The 18,471-nt window shown below is 59.7% G+C and overlaps 1 protein-coding gene across 1 annotated transcript in view; it reads right to left on the reverse strand.

Annotated features, from left to right (window-relative positions):
• Positions 1 to 18,471, reverse strand: part of LOC144992163 (putative helicase mov-10-B.1) — a 203,024-nt gene that overhangs the window by 50,643 nt on the left and 133,910 nt on the right. The gene's annotated exons all lie outside the window — the stretch shown is intronic.

The following is an 18,471-nucleotide window of genomic DNA, read 5'->3' on the forward strand; positions in this document are numbered from 1 at the left end:
ATCCGGTTCCAGCTCGACGACGGGCCGGCGGGTGCCGTCTTCCTCCCTCAGCAGAATTCGCTCCTGGTGGTACACGGTTCGCGTGGCGCAGAAGGAGCTCAGGTTTTTCACCGGCAGGCCCGAGTACTCCGGCGAGTAGACGCTCAAGCGAGGCCCGTGAAAAGTGTCCGCCGGGCCTCTCTCGGACTCCCTCTCGTGCAGAGGGTCCAGAGATCCCCGCGGCGGGTCGTCTCCCCTGAGCCTGAAGGCTCTCGCCACCAGCCCTCCGTAGTACAAGGGCGCAGTGCAGCGAAAGAGCTGTCCCCCGATGGCGCATTTGTTGAACGAGAGCTCGTTCAGAGGATCCACTCCCGCCGTCGCCTCGAGTATCAGGGAGCGAACCGGGTCGTCGCCGAAGTCCAGGGAAAACACCAGTCTAGCGCTCCGATCCATCTCCTCGTCCCCGTCGGCCTGTGCGGTCCCGAACGCGTTGGTCTTTTCGACCGTTTCGTTGTCATAGGCGTCCATCATCGCTTCGCCCAGCTGGTCCCAGAAGCCCCGGTGCGCCTCGGGCGCGTACAGAGCCAGCATGTCGTAGACCGCTTCGAGAGAAAGGGTGACGGAGCTCACCTTTTTGGGCCGAGCGTGTCCACGCCTGCCCTGCTGCGTGTTCTGAGAGGGGGCGCATTTGTACGAGCAGAGCCTGCGGCTCCTGGGACCCGTCCCGCCACGTTCGGGAAACGTGCAGTTCGAGCAAAGCTGGAGCATTTCGTGAGCGGCGTCGTTGCCGCCTCTAAATTCGGGGCCCGAAAAACTCAAAGAATCGACGCCCGAAATGCACATCTGACCGTCCTTGACGGCGGTCTTCAGGCCCTTTTCCCGCACCTGACAAAGAAGGCGGCCCAGCGCCTTGCACGCGAAGCGTCCCTGCGCGTCCAGCACGCGGGGGCAAATGTCCGGCAGGCAGGCGGCCGCGCAGAGCTTGAACGCCGCGTTGGTCTCCAGGCAGATCTGTCCGAAAGACAGCCTGTCCAGGGCCCTCAGTCTGTTCCTGTTCAGCTGCGTCCAGAAGCCGCGGAGGTCCGGGAAGCTCCCCTCGTCTGGCACCTCCGTCCACGGAGGGACCCACACGTCGAACACAAAGTGGCAGGCCAGTTTCATGGCCTCGGCGAAGACCAGCTGGTTTATGCAGAAGGACACCCGTCTGCTCAAGGCTCCCGCGCACACGACGTGACTGGCGTACATGGCCTCGACGCAGGCGTCTCTGGCCGCGTCGAACCTCCTGTCGAACTGCATGATCTCGGACTCGGCGATCATGGTGGCCGACTGCACCAGGTTCTGCCTGTACAGGCAGACGGCAGCCACCTTGTCCATGGATCGCTTCTCCACTGTGTCCTGCAGCTGTTTCGAGCTGCGCGTCCGAGTCACGTGCGCCGAGAACTCGGATTCCATGATCACGCAGCGGTCGGCCCAGGCGTCGCTCACGAACCCCAGGGTGTTGGTGTTCCACACGAACCCGCAGTTGTGCACCGCGTGATACCTCACGGTGTCCACCTTTCCGCTGCACGCGTCCTTGCCCACCACGTCGCTCTCCAAGACGCTGGTGTCCAGCAGGTTCTTGAACGTGTTGGGTATCACGCTGGACTCCTTGTCCAGGGCCTTTAGGTTTTTCTCGTGGGTGATGTGAGCGTCGTCTATCATCACCACGCAAGCTTTCCTCTGTTGCTTGTACTTGAAAGCTTGCGGGGTGAAGGACGTGAGCGTCTCTATGCAGCCCTTCACCTGCCTGAACTGGCAGTTCAGCACGTTGTTGGCGTAGCTCTTGCCCTCCCCGGGCCCGGTGACGTTGAACAGCATGATCCGTTCGATCGTGTACCTGGGCGCGGTGTTGGTCACCACGTAGTTGAAGGTGGTGGAGGCCTGAAATAGCCTGCCCACCTGGAGGCTGTCAGAGAACATGTAGCGCACCAGCGCGTGGTCGTAGACCTTCACCGGGTTCAGCGAGCGCGGGTCCTCGGCGTAGTCGTCGTAGTAGTCCTCAGCCGGGAACTCCAGGCACAGCTCCTCGTGTATGTCGGGGAGAGCGCGGCCGAGAGACAGGCGCGAGTTGAGCATCCCTTCTCCCATCAGGTCCCGGAGCCCCGCGTACAGCGCGTCGGCGTGCGAGGAACGGCGCTTCGCGAGGATGTCGAAGACCATGTTGGCTATGCTCTCGAAGTGCCTGTGTCCTCCGTATTTCGTCTTCATGTCCTTGCTCAGGCGTTCGAGTTTTCCCAGGTGAGGGTACAGGTGCGCAAAGTAATGGTTGTAGTCGCACCTGCTCACGGAGAAGGGGTGCTGCTCGCACACGTTGTAGAAGCACGCGTACGCAGTCTGACAGTCTTCCCGGCACCTCCTCCCTCGACGATCCTGGTCGACGGCCGGGCCGGGCCGGGGGCAGGGGCAGTGGCAGCGGCCGCCCGTCAACAGCCGAGCGAGGTGCCGGGTCCTGCGGTTGGCCCTGATCTCTCGCAGCGCTCTCGAGATGCGAGGCTTCGTCACCGGCATGTGCCTGTGGAGCATGGAGTTCAGGAAGGCGTCGGGTTTGTCCCTGTCTATAAGCCTTTCGATCGAGTACCTAAACACCAGGAGCCTACCCACGCAGACTTGGGGCGCTGTCCCGCCCGCGAGGGCTCGCGTGAAGGCTCTCACCTCCTCCAAGAATCTTGCGTCGTTTGGGATGCTCGAGCTGTACCTCTGCACCACTTTGTGCCTTCTCCAGTTGTCCTCTGCGAGCCTCGAGACCAGGCGCTCGAAGAGTTCCTTGCCTTGGTCCCGACTCTCGGTGTCCGTGATCCTCCCTATCGCCTCGGCCAGGGACTTCAGCGTCAGACCGGTGATCGCCTCGGGCAGCGCGGTCGTCTGCTTTCCGCCCTGGCAGGCGGGCACGTACATCGAGCCCTGCAGTTCCTTGACCTTTTTCCGATCTATCTTGTCGGGGTTCAGCGTATCGCTGCGAATGTCTAACCACTCGAACGCAGGGTTCAGTTCTCCCTTGGGGTCTCTCATGACGATCATAGCGTTGTTCAGCGACACAGCTTTCTGCCTGACGAGCTGAAGTCTCATGAAGGCGTTGTAGGCCTCCTCTCCAAGCTCGTAGTCGATGGCGGTCCAGTCGTGTGGCTCCTCGTCGCCGTCATCGCCCTCGTCAGGCTCGCTGTCCACACTGGTGTCGGAATGCTCGTCTCCGCTCGCCCCGGGACTGCGGAACACGCTCGCGTCCGCCTCCACGAAACGCAGTAGACCACCGCCGTAAACGCACTCGGCCGGGTCGCCGTCCTCGCGACCGCGACGTTTACCCGACTCGCGTCCAGCGGCCACAAAGCTAGAAATTCCGGGAGAGTCGCCCCCGTTCATGTCCAACACGAAACAGAAAAGCCTTCCGTGCGCAAAGTCCTCCCTGACGGGGGCCGACATGCTCGAAAAGTCCGGGTCCTCCAAGGTCAACTGGAGGACTTGTCCTTTGCAGCAATAGGTGAGGTAGAGGAGCAGCTGCACCAAAGACCTTTCGCAGGGCGGCAGAGCCCGAAAAGCCAGCTCGACCGTCTCGTCGTCGTGCAGCATTTCGGTGTCCAACGCGAGGAACAGAGCTCTCCTGTCGGTGGGGAGTTCCACCATTCGCACCACTGCGGTGTTAGATTCCCTGTGGGGCAACGCCGCTCGCTCCTTCTGCTGGGCCTTTTTGTCAGACTCCATGCTCGTGGTGTGCGCGAACCTGCTGCCAACACTACATCTGGATCTGCGTGTGGCTCACTCACTCACGAGCTCATCGGTAGGCTGGCCAAGTGAGCAGTCTGACTTCAACTGAGGCGGTGGGAAACGCTCCGAGTCTGGAGGCAGGGCATCCCCGTCAGACTTTGCTGTGGGTTGGACACTTTCAGAGGCGGCCTCTGGCTCACTCACTCACGAGCTCATCGGTAGGCTGGCCAAGTGAGCAGTCTGACTTCAACTGAGGCGGTGGGAAACGCTCAGAGTCTGGAGGCAGGGCATCCCCGTCAGTTTTTTGCTGTGGGTTGGACACTTTCAGAGGCGCTCACAGCCGGCCTCTTTTCGATCAGATTTTGCTGTGGGTTGGACACTTTCAGAGGCGGCCTCTGGCTCACTCACTCACGAGCTCATCGGTAGGCTGGCCAAGTGAGCAGTCTGACTTCAACTGAGGCGGTGGGAAACGCTCAGAGTCTGGAGGCAGGGCATCCCCGTCAGTTTTTTGCTGTGGGTTGGACACTTTCAGAGGCTGCCTCTTTTCGATCGGATCGTTTTGCTGGCGGTCGGGGCTGGTCTTTGCTACGTCGGAGATTTTAGATCGTGGCCGGACCCTTTCAGCGGCGGTCGGAGTCCTTCTGTGTAGCAAGGGGAACCTGTGTTGAGAAGAAGAAAGAAAAGAGGTGAATAAGAAAGAAGAAGAAGAAAATAGAAGAGAAAAGGAATTTAAAAATAAATAAAATAAAATAAAAATAAACCAAACACCTTGTGTCCAGTCTAAGTTCACTGTACCCCCCATTTTTTTTTTTTCTGAGGAGAACGATGGATAGGCCCATTCCTTTCGTGAATTTGTTCCCCGACATCTTTCCGAAACGTAGAGCAGTATCGCCCTCGGAAAGAGGTTTGATCGGGCTCATGGTCAAGTCTGTGATGTTTCACAGGTTGGAGGAGGCACTCTTGTGCAGGGGCTTGGTGCTGCAGGCTCACAACGGCACCACGGTGTACACCACAGTGTGTTTCAAAGTGGTGGGCATAATGCCCGTGGTGGGCTATGACTTGGAATTGGACTCTGACCAGGGCGACGCCTGTGAGAGCTGGGAGCGGGTGAGTCGAGAGTGGCGCAGACACTTTGCTGCGGAGCCGGCTCACGTGAGAGTGGTGCACGACGACGTGAAAAGGGAAGTGAAGGCCGCTGCGTTCCCGCTGGGGAGCATAGCGCTGGCCAAAAAATATATGGAGACCGTAAAAGGAGCTCTCACGTTTGGGGATTTCCACCCAGAGAGCGGCTACTACGTTGCACGGGACGGCAACACGCCGGCCCTGTGCTGCGATGTCATGTACGGACGAGTGTATTTCTTGCCCGAGGAAAAGTGTGGCGGGACCCTGGTCCCAAGCGAGCTCGTGTACGACCACGAGAGGTCCGAAGAGGAGGCCAAGCTGTTTGACACCGTGCACGCGCCGCACGTCTACAGGGCCGCCTGTCTTGACATCGAGACCGTGGTGGACGAGGCCTTCCGCGATCGCTCCCTGAGGTGCGAGTTTTTCGCCCACAGGTTCCCCTACTGCACGGAGCGCACGGTTTCCGATTTGACGGCGTACAGGAGCAAACTGGTCAAGATCCTGAGCGACTTGAAGAAAGGCCCGCTCAGAGGGGCTTGTCGGGTGTCCATACCGGCCCTGGCCAGTGACATGCCGGGACAGGAGCACGAGATCACATGCGTGTCCTTGGTGCTGATGAACTCGCACCTCCCAAAGCCCGAGCCGGGGAGTCACAGGAAACAACTGATAGTGGTCTACAACAAACTGAAGGTAAAGGGCCAGGGACGCCCGAAACCCGATGGCGCGCTCGTGGAGGCCGTGGGACTGGAGTCCGCGTCCAGGATCCTTTTCTACCCCTGCGCCGGAGAGCTCGCGCTCCTAGAGCAGACCCTGCGGCTGCTCGATCGCCACGGCGTGGAGCTCCTGTACGTGTACAATGCGGAATTCGACCTGAGAGTCATCGACCAGCGCGTGCATTTCTACGCGGACTCCAACTACGCAGAGCGATCGGACGAGGATACCCGCAGAAGGTGCGCTGAAATCCTCCGGTCTTGGCACGGGCTCTTTGTCACCAGGCACCTCTCGGAAGACCTGCCTCCAGTTTTCCGTTTCGAGTCGGTGCGCCACTTGGAAATCTACAAGGAGATGCTGACCGCCGTGGGCTCGAGCCTGACCGGAGGCAAGCTCACCGAGCGTGAGGTCGAAGCGGCGTGTCGACACGTGGACAAGTTCAACAAGGACAAGGGCAAGCTGGGCCACTTTAAGATGATCGGCTGCGGCATGACAGTCGTGGACCTGTACAGGATGGCGGGCACCAGGGAGATCAGATTCGCCTGCACGAGCATGAAGCTGAACGACGTGGCGCCCTTCGTGATTTCCAGAGACCGAGAGCTGCGCGGACTGCCTCCCAAAGACCCACGTAAGCTGCGGAAGCTGACCGACGTGCCCTACTCGATGATGGACGGCATGATCCACCGCGGCGGGACCGAACTGTTCGCCGTGCTGCTGTACAACTTGGTGGACTCGCAGCTGTGTTCGAGGATGGCCAAGGCGCTCAAGCCCGCGTCCGCGCTGTTCCACAGGTGCAGGATCACGCTCAACATAGACGTGGTGGTGCACGGGCGGGGAGACAACTTTGGCGGTTTCGTTCAGAGCATCCACTCGGTCCAGATGCCCCAGCTCAAGTACGTGCTCGACACTCTGAGGGTCAGGGCGGGACCCTCGGGCAGAGAGCTGAGCAGCCGCGAGCCCTGGGACGCCTCACCGCCGGGGCTCGACGGAGCGGGCGAGGACACGTGGAAGGGAGGGTCCGTGTGCGAACCCCTCTCGGGCCTCCACTACTCTGGGCCCGGCATGGGCTTGGAGCTGGCCTTCGATTTCGCCAGCATGTACCCGTCCATCATGTGCGCGCTCAACATTTCTCCAGAGACCACCGTGCCCTGGCCTCCGCGCTCCTTCCCCCACGATCTCTCCGGATGGGTCGTGTACAAGTGGGAGGCCGAAGGCTTCGAGTACGCGACGCTGATCCTCCGGTACGACGCGGACCGAGCCGTCTTCGAGCGGGCGCCGGCCGTCTTCTCCTCCTCCGTGGAGCATTACCTCAACAGGCGGGACGAGTTCAAGGCCAAGCTTAAGGACCCGGCCCTCTGCGACGCGGAGCGAGCGTACTACAAGGTGCAGGAGGCAGAGTGCAAAGTCATGGCCAATTCGTTTTACGGGACCGCTCCCCCACCCTGCGGGTCCCTCATATCGGGACACGGCAGGAGACAGATATCGGTGGTGAACGACTGCGTGTCGACTTTTTACAAAAACCGCTGCCCGGTCATGTACGGGGACACGGACAGCGTGATGGTGTCCGCGGGGTACGGGCCGGACGACCTGCCCGAGAGCGACGTGTCGGACGAACAGCCGGGCGACGGGGAGTCCCCGGAGCTCGAGACCGAGCGGCTTCGGAACTTCGCGGCGGCCTCCCTGGCGGCCTTGGGGGCGAAATTCGAACGCGCTGCCTCCGAGGTACCGGGTTTCCTCCGATACGTGCACCTGGCGCTGGTGGAGGACACTCTGAAGAGGATGTACACCATAGAGAGGGGCAACGAGCCGGTGGCGGTGATCAGAGACCCCGAGGGCGCCTTCACGGAGGAGGGCTACCCCGTGTACGTGGCGCAAACTCCGGACTCCCGGAGCCTCCTGGACGTGACGAGGCCCTTCGTGAAGGACCGGCGGGTGAAGCTGGAATACGAGTACAGCAGCTCGGTGTACTGCCACGTGGCGAAGAAGAGCTACGTGTCTCTCACTCACAACCTTGATGGGAGGGGCCGCATGTCCTCCTCGACGGTCAAGATCAGAGGACTCTCCGCTGTAAAAAGCCTGCGCTCGCCCTGCGATTCCGCCGTCGCGGACACTTTCGTGGCCTGCGTCATGAGGGGAGACTGCGTCAAGCTGGAGCCCCACGGACTCTCCTGCTTCTCCACCCTACCGTGGCATCGGCTATCGGAGGGGGATCTCGTACTGTACCCGGAGAGCGAGCTCACCGTGGACGGCCGCGGGCGGTGGGAGCAGCTGGATCGAGCGCAAGCCCTCCTCGTAGGCCACAGGGTGCTGCGCGTAACAGAGCTGGAACTGGACGGCGGGTTTTCGGCCGTCTCCGTCACGTTGGCGAGGCCGGGTTCCGGCGTCGTCACGGCAAGAGCCCTGTACAAGGACGGAACGTACTGCATGAACCACCTGTTCTCGAGCAGACACGGAGTGCTCAGGGACCTGCTCGCGTGCCGAGCCTCCGAGCTCATCGCGTCCAAGATGGGAGCGGGCTTCTTTCCCTGGAGCGCCCTCGTCAAATCGGCGAAAAACAAGCACTTCAGCCAACAGACGCTGGAACGTTTCAAAGCGAGCAAGTCCGGCGTGAAGACGACGTACGTGGAGATCGTCCGCACGTGGCTGCAGAGGATAACCGGGCTCTCTGTGAAACCCGTGGAGTGCGAGGAGTTCTACAAGTGCAGCCCCATCGAAGCCGCCTTCTACAGGTACCCGCTCAACCTGCAGGCCACCTCGGGGTGCACGACCGCGATGTTCGGAGGTTCCCTCGCCTGCCTCTCGGACAAACACGCCCGTGGCTGCGACGGCGAGGCCGGCGCCCGGAGCGCCTCGGCGGGCCGTTTGGTCCCTCACCCCTGTCAGCCTCAGAGCCAGTGCTTCGCCGACGCCAGGGTCTTGACGGCGCACAAGGCAGACCGTGAGCTCGTCGGCCGATCCGGGAAGCTGGTGGCCCACTGCATCGTGGACTACTGCCTTCCGCGACGCATGTACGGGAGCGGCGCGGACGAGCTCGAGATCCTGGCAGACTGCAGGAGGCACCTGATCCTGTCATTCTCCGCCGTCCGAGAGCGCCTGAGCAGAGCTACGGCCGCGTTCAACGCGCTGATGAACGTCTGTCCGGAACACATGGAGCCGGCGTGCGGCCTCCGCGAGCTCGAGCGCCTGAGGGCTCTCCGTCGGGCTGCGCCTCGCCTCACGGGGGACAAACTGGAAGCCTGTCGCAGGGTCCTGGAGGAAGATCTCGCGCTGGTGCCCCGTGAGGTGTACGCCGGCCTGATCGGAGAGCTCGGCCGCTCGCTGGCCTTGCTGACTCGCGAAGGCGTCGTGCGCGTGGGAACCTCGGACGAAGGCGAGGGGCTCTCGAGCGAGCGCATAGCCCTCCGCCTGCCGACGTGCCTGTTGGTCGATGCGGGCCTCGCCGGCTCGGAGGGATCGCTGTCCATCTCGAAGAGCGAAGCCTCGGAGAGGGCCTTGGTGGACCTCGCGGGGCTTCTCTACCAGACGTTGCTCGCGCTGCACGTGAGATCGCCCGACGCGTTTTCCTCTGTCGTCGCCAGGGAGCCCGATTCGACGCTGCGCATCATGCCGTACACGACAGAAGACCCCGATGCCCTGAGAGCCTGGATAGAGGACTTCAAGAGCAAAAAGTGGCTCGTGCGTCCAGCGCCGCCAACGGCACAGAAAAGGACGGCCCGCGACAGGGCCTCTCTCGGAGGGACCGCGGGAGTCACGTATCACTGCGCCGGTTGCAAAGACTTTTTCAGAGACCTGTGCGCAAACAAGGTGTCGGGCCGGACGCTCCTGCGCAGTGTGTACGGAGACAACGGTAAGAGGAAGCTGGGGCGTTGCGTCAACGAAGCCTGGTGGCTCCGTTGAGAAAGGGGACGGCGCCCGAGCGGCAAACGGGTCGCGGTCCGGGGACGTGAACTGGGCAGACTAACTGAACCGAGGTGCGGAGGACCCCGAGCGAGCGAGCGACCAGGAGCGGACGAGATGGCCTTCAGTCAGAAGACCTACGTCTTTTGTCACGACGTGGCTAAGGACAGCGTGTCGAAACAGCCCCTCCTGTTCGCCGTCGACCTGCGGGATCTCATCTCGCCTTTCGAAGGATGCAGCCCCATGTTTGTGATCGAACAGATGAGCTTGCGGGCGTACAAGAGAGACACCTTCGAAAGGATACCGGCAAAGTTTGCGGTGCTCAACTACGCCAAGAGCAGGGTGGTCACCAACGACCCCTCCAGACTCTCGTCCGCGTGGGAAGTGGAGTTGAACGGAAAGGATGTCCGGATCAGGGCGGCGGGGACAGACACTGATCCTTTTTGCCGCACGCCGTCCACGCACGACGACGACAACAGACAGGCTCTCTTGAACGTTCTGGCCTTCATGATGTCGGGCGGGGTGCGAGCCTCGGATGGGGCGAGGCGCTCCCTCGACGCCATGAAAGGCTGTTTGTCCTCGGAACACTTCACCTACGCCTGCGAGCTGTGCAAGGGACAATGTGAGGCGACGGTCATCGTGACCCAGCCCGGCTACCCGTCCCTGTCGTTGCCCTTGTGCGTCGACGGCTACGTGTGCGTGCCCGAGCGGTCGGGCTCGACGAGTCCGAAGTCTCAAACGTACAGGAGTGTGATTTCGCTCCTCAGGACTGCGTACGAAGACAACACGAGCCTCGTGGACCGAGCGATCCAGGCCGCGTTTGCGAACTCGGGGTTCGGGCGTTATTTGGAACGGGGCAACGGAGAAGTGGAACTGTTTCCCAACCCGCTGATAAACTTTGTCGTTTCCCTGTATGACACGTTGAGCGACCAGGCCGGCAATTTCGTGGCGGTCGACAAACACGAGCCCGGTCTGAAGGTGCTGGTCGAGAGCCCCGCGGAGAAGGTGGGACACGTGACGGGCTCCCTCACTCTCACACTGCTGTACGGTCAGAGCGTGCTGGACGTGTACAGCAACGTGAAGGCACGGCACCGAGGCACCGACTGCCCACAGGACCTGCTGGACATGCACACGGCCGTGACTCGGCTCGGCTGCGACGCCTTGCTCAGACGATTCCCCTTGGACTTCTGCTCTAAGAAACGCCACCTCACCACAGTGGATTTGTGCAATTTTGACAACGACTAAGTGTGTCCCGTGGTTTATTTGAGGGTTATGCTTTATTGTGTGTTACCGGTTGCACTGTGCTCTAAACGCCAAGGTGACAATAAAAATCAAAGACAGAAAGAATATGTTTGGTCTCACGCACTCATTTATTTTGTGCACACAACCACATGGACAGAGAAATGAAAACGAGAAAAAAAATAATAACGCAGCCTCTCGCGCTGGGCAGAGCTGACCCACGGAGGCATCTAAAGGTGAAGGTGACAGCACAATTGTCTAATATCATGTGCAGACATTCACTTGGAAAGAAAAATCAGCCTTTTTAGCCGGCTGAGCCCGTACACCAGGGCCTCCATGTCCATGTGATAAGCGAGGCACTTTTTGTCCCTCGGTCCGCACACCACGGTAAACCCACGGATGCCGAACACGACCTTGCACTTGTTGATGAGCAGTCCGTAGCCCCCGTTTCGTTTGCTCAAGTACATGATCTCGAACAAGTACCCGGGACCCCTTTCTTCCTTCACGTCCGTCAGAGCGATCATGGCGCTCGGCCTCCTCTGTCGCTGCAGAGCCGTGAGGGGATACGTCAGCTTTGGCACTTGGGCCAAGTTGGTGTACGTACCCCACCAAACCTTGCCCATGGGGCCTCGTATCAGCCTGTGCAGCCGCTCTGGTATCCTCGCGTCGGCGAAAAAGCTCCGTTGCGAGGACGTCACGTTGGAGGGCTTGCGAGCCACCGTTCGCTGGCATCCCAGTAGCAGCACGATGTCCCTCGGGTCATCGTAGTAGCCCTTGAGCTCCTTGCACACGTAAAGTCCCCTTTCCATTGCGATCTCCGTCGTCAGCACTGCGTCCGAACTGCCCTGCATCGTCACGGAGCACAGCGCTCCGATCTTCGGCTCCAGGGGCTCCGAGACCACGACGGCGCATCGCCCCTTCTCGCTCCTCAAGAACGTAGCTATGTCATCTCGAGACACGGAGCCCCACCAGCGATCGTCCAGCCAGTTCAGGAAACCCTTCCAAGAACGCATGACGCTCAACCAGTTCTGGACGAGCGTGTCGGAGTCAGAGTAGAGCTCTTCCATGTTCACTTCAACTGCTCTCCTCGAGAACATGGTGCTAGGTACGAGCAGCTGGGAGCCATCCTCCCCGTTGATGATACACTCTTCTTCTTTATCCATTTCTACATCTTCATATTCTCTCTCTTCTTTTTCTTTCCTTCCTTCCCCTACTTTCTCTTCGTCCGCCTCTCCGGGTTTCTGAGACGTGGCGAACTTTGAATCCCGGAGCCCTCTCGCGATGCAGCGGAGCGGCTCTGAGACTGCCTGACGGCACTCGCCGACAAAGGTGTGGCGGCAGAACCCATAGCAACCCGAGCCGCTCGGGTCCTTCACGCACACGATGGGTTCGTAGTGGCCCAACTGGTTCTGCACGTATATCCCGGGCAGCTCGTTCGACCGAGGCCTGCCGTCTGGACTGTAGACTACCCACCCTCCGTGGTTGTGGGTGTACACGTTCACGTCCCAGCCGTTGGCCAGCGCTGCGATTTCCACCTCGGTGGCCCAGACACCCCGATCCTTCGGCCTCCTTTCGAGAATGTACTGCTCCACGCTCGAGTACTGCGAGCGCAGCAAATCTCTGTATTTTTCTTTATTCGAACTCATTTCCCTGACGCACCAGCTTCTGATCTTGTAGTGGTAGTCGTCCCTGCCGCAGACCAAGTAGCTGACGGCCCTGAAGAAACAGTTGCCGTCTCCCATCACCGGCACCGTCGCGCAGGGCCGTCCCAGAGGCACGGGTGAAAAATTCGGCCCGCGGCACAGAGCTCTCGGCTTCTCAGGAGCTGCCACAACGTACGCAGCCAGGTCGAGCAGCGTCGCTCCCCTCACCGGATCGAAGGTCATTTTGTTCCCCGGGGCAGATTCGATGTACATGACATCCAAGTCCGAGTCGCTCCCAGCCCTCCCTCCAGATACCGGGGTGCTGTCCATTCTAACGAAGAGAGTGTTTCGGTCTGGAAACTCGAGAGGAGCAAATGAGGAAAACGAAAAAAACAAAAAAAAAACAAAAAGAATACTACTTAGAAACTTTCCAAGCGACAGAGATACAAGGTACAACAGAGACAGTGCAACAGGTTTGCTCTCATCTGCAGAGCCTGTCAAGTGCCTGCCCCTGAAAGGGTGTGGGTGGGGGAAGAGGTTTCTTAGGAAAGGTGTGCCTGTTAAATATTTAAGCGGAGGGGCTGGCTTCTCTCCTCCTATCGTCTTGCAAACAGCCAGGAATTCAGAGACATGCAGTGTTAGGAATAATTAGAAACAGAATAGTTAGAAACTCAATCTTTTCTTTTATTACATTCACTTTTACCTTTTACTACACAAATGGTTTAAACTTGATTCAGTATTATCATCTCAAATTTATATTACATCCTAAGACAGCACAGCAGAGTTATTGTTGTCACAGTTTCTCCTCATCCTCCCTTTTTCACTTTTTGTGTGTCCTCGTGTGGGTCCATAGACCCTCGGACCATCTTCTGAATAAGTAAATGCTAGGTATATAAACCGAACCTTTTTATGAGTGTCTTTGTTCAGACTTTGAGATCATGTTCCTCTGTCTGTAACCCTGCGTACAAATCTGTGCTGTTTTGTGCGGGGTAAATCTTCACTGTAGCTATGTATTGTCTCTGAGTCTTATTCATTCATTTCTGTGTGCAGGAAACTGAAGGGAACGAACCAACCGAACGTTTTTATTAAAACAGTCCTTTCTAGAAAATCCAATTTTCTCACAGGCAGCATGGACGTCGACTCGGATGAGGAAGTCAACGCAGGACGGCGGTTTGTCCCAAGACGCCGGACCATCGGGACCAATACTGGGACCTCGCCCGAAGGGCCGCAGGCCAGCGTGGAGGATTCCGAGTCAGATTCTGACAACGATCGGGCCATGATGGCTTACTTGAAAAAACGGATCAAAGAGTCCCGTCAGTCCGGGAGCGACAGCAGCGAGCTGGAGTCTGGCGGAGAAAGCGTGGAGTCCTACGACGACAAAGAAATTTTCCCGGCCCACCTTTGGGGTTTCGGGGACCATGAAATCGACTGCGAATGCTGCAACTGCGTCTTCTGGCGCGCAAAGTACCGTCGCAATTACTACCAGAGTAAGCACGGTAGGATCTATTACGATCGCACCACGCAGACTGGAGCAACGGAATCCACGAGCGCGCCAGCTCAACCCGAGAAATCTGAGCCGGCACGCGTGGATCGCGGCACGAGGCCCATAACCTCAAGATTCACCAGCAAGAAGATGCGACTCGCCCAAGCCAAGTCACATTTCAGGCACACGGGAGACATATACGTCGACAGCACGTCTGACGAGGATGAGCCCAGAAAACCCTAGTTTTACAGTCACGGGCTGTGCACTCGTTTTACCAAACGATGTGAACCTGGTTTTGTTTGAATTGAATTCTACGTTCCTGTGTTCCATTACAAAATAAAGACTCCTTGACTGGGGTGTTGCTCCTTGACTGATTTTTTGTTTGTTTTGTTTTTTCTGTCTCGACCCTATCTTTAACTCGATTGAATACTGAGGAGCAAGTTACACACACACATGCACAAAAGACAAGCACACAAAAACACACACAACATAAAGGTGTGCACTGTTGGACAAGCATGAAGACTTTTGGTCAGAGAGGTAAAGTATGTCCCTAGACCTTGAGAAAGCTCATGTGCCCCTTCCACCGTATTTTCTGTGTGCAGAAGAGATCTGCTCAAACAGACGTTGCATCCTACCTGCCATAACGGCCAGGCAGCGCGGAAAGTGTAAGAAGTAGAGACGAACGAGGAGAGTGCACAGAAATTTTATTTTATTTCATTTTTTCCATACATAACAGACAGCAGAGGGCAATAAATCTACAAATCCGGTCGCCACTTCAACATTCCCGCCCGCTGTCGACTGTCGAGTCACGATCGCTGTCTTCGCGGTAGCCCCTGCCGCCTTGTTTCACCTCCCTTCCCTGACCGTGCCTTGTCGAGGAGAACTCCTTCGCACTCGAGCGACATCCATTGCGAACAGGCACTCTCCCTCGCTCTGTTCTGTCAAACCTCGATTCGTCCGCTTCACGCCATCCGCTTTCCACAGCTTCGCTCGGGTCAACCCTTTCGGCGTGACGACCGGGCCCTCTCGTCTGCGCCCGGAGCTTGCCAGCTCGAGAAAGCTGCGCAAAGTCAGATTCCTCCGGAGGAGCTGACGGGGCGGGCGACTGGAACGGAGGCAACCAAGCGTGGGGGATGTCTCTCAGGGGTTCGACCGCTCCGGCGCCAGCACCCCACGCTCGAAACCTGTTGTAAATGAAGCCCCCTCGATCGGACGATGCGAAGCTCACGCTGTAGCGAAACAGCAGGTACACGTAGTACCTGGACAACTTGCGATGGTCCACGGCGATGCATTTCGGGACCTTGGCGCCGGCGTGCCCGGCGCTCTCGCACTCCATCCGATGGAGCGAGATCAGGTCGTCCTGACACACGTGCAGCGCGTCAGACCTCGTCCACATGTCCCTCAGAAGCTCGAGGCTCTTTTGAAGCGTGGGTCTGTGCTTGCTGACCACTTCGTTCTGCAGCAGGCCAGTGGCGGGCGCCCCTGCCACTATCAGGCACTCGAAAAGGGCTACCGAGGCGTGGGGAGAAAACGCGATTTTCTGTCTCATTTCTGAGTTCATTTTATAAACTGACCGAGAGCCCCCTTCGGGCGCGCAAAGCATGGAGGACGGCGGACGGTGCACTCGGAGGCTTCTCGGACTGCTGGGAGAGCACCGCTTGTATCATGTTAAGACTCTTTGTTGCAGCGACGCTCCTGGAGCGCTGGAGTGGCTGGGAGCTAAAAGCTTCGATCTGTGCGAACCTCGCCGGGGAAGAGAAAACCTAGTCGCCTGGCTCACGAGACTGTGCGGGCTATGCGGCGTGGACACGGACAAGGTAGAGATATGCAGCGTGGACGCGAAACCTCGCGTCCGAGAGACCACGGAGCGTTTGGTGGTGTGCGTAGAGAGGACCTGGTTCCTGGGTCGCGACGGTTCTCTGGTCCTGTTTTCGACTGTAGGGCGAAACGCCCCATCTCAGAAAAACGACGAGGTGAGGTCCTTGTGCGCGGCCGCAAACGCGATCTTGGGCGCGGGAGGCTTCGAGTATGTCGCTCGCCGCGTTGCCCGGGGCTGCGAGTGCTCAATAAGACCCAAGGAGCAGGGGAGCGCTCCCGTGCTGAGGAGCCTGAGACCAGAGAGGTACGACACCGTGCCTCCAACGACGCCGATTGTGACAGCTGACAGTTTCGGACGGCGTAGCGAGCCAGAGGCGCCCACCCGCTCGTCTGAAAAATGGACGTTACGCGCCGTCCCGGAGACGGCGTCCGCGACGGCGGTCGACCTCGAGTCCCTGCTGCGCGACGGGAAGTCCGTGCTGGGCCGCGGCGGGTTCGGCGTCACGGTGCGCATCGAGGAGGGGCTGGTTGCCAAGGTCAACCTCTTCCCCGAAATGCTGAACTGGAGCCTGCCCGTGGTGGAGGACGAGTTCAAGCGCTATGCGCACGTCGCGACCCAGATGGAGGAGGTCCTGATCGGAGCCTCCATCAAGCACCCGAACGTGCTGCGGACATTCGGGGGCTTGTGGTGCGAGGCCCCCGGGTACCCTTTGGGTGGCAGGGTCGTATCCCTGATGGAGGAGGCAGCGTGCTCCCTGCACGAGTTTTCGGCGCACATGGGGACCGAGACGAGGTACGTGCCCCTGGTCGAACTGGACGTTCTGCGCGCCCTGGACCACCTGCGGTCGAGAGCCATCCAGCACAGGGACATTACGCACAGAAACGTCCTGGTGTGTCGCGCCGAAAGCAGGAGGCCCCTGCCACTGGTGTTCAAGATCAGCGACTTTGGCACCGCGTGCAACTTCTCCACTCCCGATCAGCCCAGGGGCACCCGTGCGAACAGAGCTCCCGAGGTGCTGTGGTGCCTGGAGTCCGACACTCAGGCGGACGTGTTCAGCTGGTACTGCATGATCTGGGAGCTGTACAGCGGCGCGCCCCTGATCGGCCACAGGGCGTCAGGTCAGCGGGAAGGTTTTTGCAGCAGGACCTACGCGAGGAATTTGTCCGAGCTGCTAGGCACGTACGAGCCTACCTCGGAAGCCGCCTTCGATTCGTATTACATGAAGAGCTTGGACGCCAAGGAGCTGCGGCGGCAATTCCGCTCGAGGCCGCGGACTAGAGACGTCGCGAAGAAGCTGGAAGCCGCGGCCGCGAGGGCGTCCGGTCGAACGGGCCCAGATCCGGAGTTCGTCGCCATCGGGGCGGCGTGCATCACGTTGTTCCCCCAGGAAAGGTGGTCGGCGTCTGAGCTGCTCGAACTCCCGAGGTATCGGGACCTGGGCGCGGATGCTGTCTCGGTTCCGGCGAGGGAGATCCCGACGAACATCGGAGCCGGCTGCTACAGAGCCTGTGACGCGGTGGCTTGCGAGGACTGCGAACCCCCCGCTTTCCGGGTGCCAGACACCTCTTCTCTCGCTACCACATTCCGATCCGAGAGCAAGATCTTCTACGGGGTCGACGTGATAAGACTGGCTCCGGGTTACATACAGCCTTACGTGTGGTACTCGAGAAAGGCCAGCGCTTCATCCCAGGTCGCCAAGGAAGACTCGGGCCGTGTCGGGCGGTCTCCGGAGAGACTCACCTTCGCGCGGATGCGGATCGGGTCTCCAGAGCCAGACCCCTGCTCCGCTTCGGCCAGCTCGCCCGCGGGAGGTCCCCGGGTCATCGTGAAAGGCAAAAGCGGATGCTGCGAGGGAGAGGTCGACACAAAGATGGCCATCCTCACCCAGGCATCTCCGGAGGACGCCGAGAGGTTCATAGAGCACGTCGTCGAGCTCTCGATTGCTGTCACGGAGCAGCGACCGGACTTGTTCGCGGGCCCGATCCGAGGCCTGTGCAGGAGCTCGGAGAGCTGCGACGGCGTTGTGGTGTTCCAGTACGCTCCCATGTTCGCTGACTGCAAGAAAGCATCCGAGTGGACTCTCGAGAAGGCGCCTTTCTCAGCTGACGCCTTCGCCGCTCAGGTGCTCCTGACACTTCACCAGGCCTTGGAGGCAGAGAAGCTCCCCACGCGCGCGTTAAATCTGGACGACTTGCTGATCTGCCGAGGCTGCGCGCTGATCGACCCGGTGGCTTACCTCGCCAAGCACTTTGGTCGCGGTGGTCCTTTTTTCGGGGCGCGAAACGAGGGCCTGCTCACGCTCTGTATCGAGGTTTTGGGCAGATGCGGCTTTCGCGAGGCGGATTCGATAAGCCTCCTCTCCTCAAGGGACCCCGTCGGGATCCTCAGCGGGGCCCTGGGGATCCTGAGTGAGAGAGCGGGCCGGGGGAGAGCCGTTGTACCCAGCAGGCTCACCCTGGACAGCGCCTACTTCGCGTTCGAGGAGTACACGGCCGAGAGGTCCACGTGGCGGGCCGAGCCGAGCCTCACGGGGACGAAATACGAGTCGGGCCGCGGGCTCGGCCTGCTGGTGTTCGGCAACCCTCCGCCGCGAAGGGGAAAACAGACGTTGCCGGGGCCTCCATCTGATTCCAAGTCGCTTTCTTCCCTGATACGAAACCTGACGCTGAGACTGAAGGTCAGAGTGTTCGAGAGCCACAAGGTCGAAGTGGTCGCGTTCAACTGCACGAGAGCCCCGCTAACCGTGGACCTGAGCAGGGCCGGGCTGCGCGACGTCGCGGGGGTCGACCTACTGAGCCCCGACAGAGTGCAGCTGTCCCGAGACGGCAGGTGCTACACTC

This window comes from Oryzias latipes, chromosome 5, assembly GCF_053564925.1.
Source record: "Oryzias latipes strain Hd-rR chromosome 5, Olatipes_Hd-rR_3.1".
NCBI classification, from domain to species: domain Eukaryota; kingdom Metazoa; phylum Chordata; class Actinopteri; order Beloniformes; family Adrianichthyidae; genus Oryzias; species Oryzias latipes.